We start from the raw sequence: 3,006 nt of genomic DNA, 5'->3' as shown, positions 1-3,006 counted from the left end.
ATGATTTTTTTTTAAAAATATTTCATAAAGAAATTTAATAAAAGAGGAGAAAGTGGTGGAGAGGAGTAAGAAAAATAATTGAAATTTTATTTTTTAAAAATCCTTCTTCTTCTTGTTCTTTTTTTTTTTTTGTAGGGGGGAGGGGGGATTGTAATACTTCAATCTTTAATTTTTAATTAATATCAATAGTTTATTATTTAATTTTGTCAAGGTGGAATATTTTATGCATGTGGAATGTTATGTGTCAAGGTTTTCTCAAATGAAAGAGAGAGTATAGTACGCACAAGTGTGTTGTATGAAATTTACAATCTTTATAGTTTAGGTATGAAACAAAAAATAATAATTAATATATCTTAATTTTTAATTCATCCACTTTATAATTAATAAAGGTAAAATAATAAATCTACTATATTAATCATTTTTTTTAAGTATATTCATTTAAAAGTAAACAAGTAATTTGGAACAAAAACTCACAACAAAATGCTTGTGGTCGGAAGCCATGGGAAAGAAATAAATTAATTAAAGGAGAGTTAGGTAGGAAACAAGTCTAGTGGTGAAGAAAAAAGGCAATAGAGTGAGTAAATAATATAGATGGGAGAAATGTTTGAAGTATCTGTTTTACTATGACTGCTTGACATGGATCAAATGTCATTTGAAAATAATTAATAAATTTATTAACCAATATAACTTGAGTTTTATATATATTTGGACTTTAATTAATAATATTTATTGGTCAATTTAACTTGGATTTTAAATATGTTTGGACTCTATTAAAGTGAAATATGAAATGAGTGATCAATAAAATCTAAAAGGGTTAAGGCATAAGAATTCTTTTTAAATTATGTTCTATTTTTTAGTGACACATCTTAAAGTCACTATTAATGTTGTCTCGGATTCGCAAAAAGATATATTAACTTTGTAACCGTCCTATTACCCCATTAAACAATTTTGAATATATATTATTATGTCATTTTTCGATCAGCCCCAAGTTTTAAGAAACTACTGTGTTCACACATCAATTATTATATAACATGTGTTAATTTATTTAAAACGTATTTTTTTATCTTAAATTTTCCCTTTATTTTTTTTAAACTTTATTTATCTCTCTTAGTTTTTGATTTTTATTTTTGATTTATCTTAAATTTCACATAATCTCCCACCTCCCACTTTCAAGTGATTCATTCCTCCATTATTGTTTTTTCTTCACCTCCACCCTATGTCAAATTGAGCCCTACTCCCATTTTTTTTTCTTTTTTTTTCTGGTCAAATTCTTTCTAAAAAATTCATATTATTTTTTTAGACTTTATTGAATTATTGATAGCAAAATTAATTATTTTTCTAAGAAAATTTAGAAGGTATCATAAACTACTCATTTTCTTATAAATCCAAAATTAGAAATGATAACTTTAATAGAATCAATTAATTCCCAAAAGTTGAAAGAACTTAATTGAAATCGGATAAAAAAACTATATGATACTTCCTAATCATTTTGAAATCAAATAGGTTTATGAAATTGTTCGAAATTTAAGAAAATATTTAGATAAAATTATAAAATTAAAGAGAGTAAAATTAATAGTAATAAAAAAGGAAGATGAAGTTGTGATAAGAGTAATGACATTAAAAGTAAGAAGCTTTAATCGATGAAGATGAGAATGGATTTTTGAAGAAGAAAGAAGAAAGAGAAAGAAAAAATAAAAAGGAAAACAAGTTAAAAAAACATGAAAAATAAGAAAATATATTTTATAATAAAGTACTTATAAAAAATAAAATTATATTATTTATTATAAGTTGCTCACTTTCTTTGAGAGTGTGTGGGCGAAAAATGATATAATTATATCTATTCAAAATTATTTAGTGAAGTAATAGAACGATTGCAAAGTTAAGGTGTCTTTTTAAAAATTTGGGACAATTTCAATATTAACTTTGTCTTTTCTCTTAATTTTTTTATGCACTTTGTGCATTTTTTGTGCTGATGTGCACCTAGTGTGACTACACAAGTGAATTTTTTTTAAGCGGCATTAACCAATAGAAATTGGTCAGGTGTCATTAAAAATTATCAAGACAACTAATGCGTAAACTGATAGGCACATATCATTTTTAATTGATTTGACAACACATTGTTTCACATAATTATTGACATTAAAACTTGTATGTATCTAATCATTTTCGTTTCTTTCTTCGTAAAATATTATTTCCTTCCTTAATTATTTTTTCACTTTTATTAGATTTTTATCTTATCACCTTTAATTTTTTTTTTAAAAAAAATTGCTTGGTTTTTTTAAAATATTTTTTATTTTTATAAAATGTGTACTTTGAGATTAATGTTCTTTAATATTTTATTGGGAAAATGTACAAGTATCCCTCAACCTATACCCGGAATCTCACAGACATACTTATATTATATTAAGGTCCTATTACCCGCTGAACTTATTTTATTAATAATTTTCTATCCCTTTTCGATCTACGTGGCACTATCTAGTGAGCGCAACGCTAGTTGACTTTTTTTAAGCTAGTGCCACGTAGGCCGAAAAGGAGTAAAAAAATTACTTATAAAATAAGTTTAGGAGGGTAATACGACCTTAGTATAGTATAAGTGTGTCTCTGAGATTTCGGACATAGGTTGAAGGGGTACTTGTGCATTTTTCCTATTTTATTTGACATTTTCACTTTTTTTCATACTCATCTGAAATTAATTTATTTTAAATACAAAACATGGGAAATCAAATTAAAAGAAAGACAAAAAAACAATAAAAAACAATAATAAATCAACAAAAAAGAGAGAGAAAATAATGAATGAAATTAAAAAGGTGAAAAAAGGACGAAATGACACAGCATAACATCTTATAGATTAAATTAGTAATAAATAGTCCACTTTTGATTTATTAGCAAAAAAAGACTTTGTTTTATTTATTTGGAATTGAATAGTTATTTTTGTTTTTTTTAAAAAATATATATATATTTTTATTCTTCTTATTTTTCTCAAACACACGTTTTAAAAAAAAAGAT

Source organism: Solanum pennellii, chromosome 1 (assembly GCF_001406875.1).
Source record: "Solanum pennellii chromosome 1, SPENNV200".
Classification (NCBI taxonomy): Eukaryota; Viridiplantae; Streptophyta; class Magnoliopsida; order Solanales; family Solanaceae; genus Solanum; species Solanum pennellii.
The sequence above is the reverse complement of the archived record's forward strand: the minus strand, read 5'-3'. Positions refer to the sequence as shown.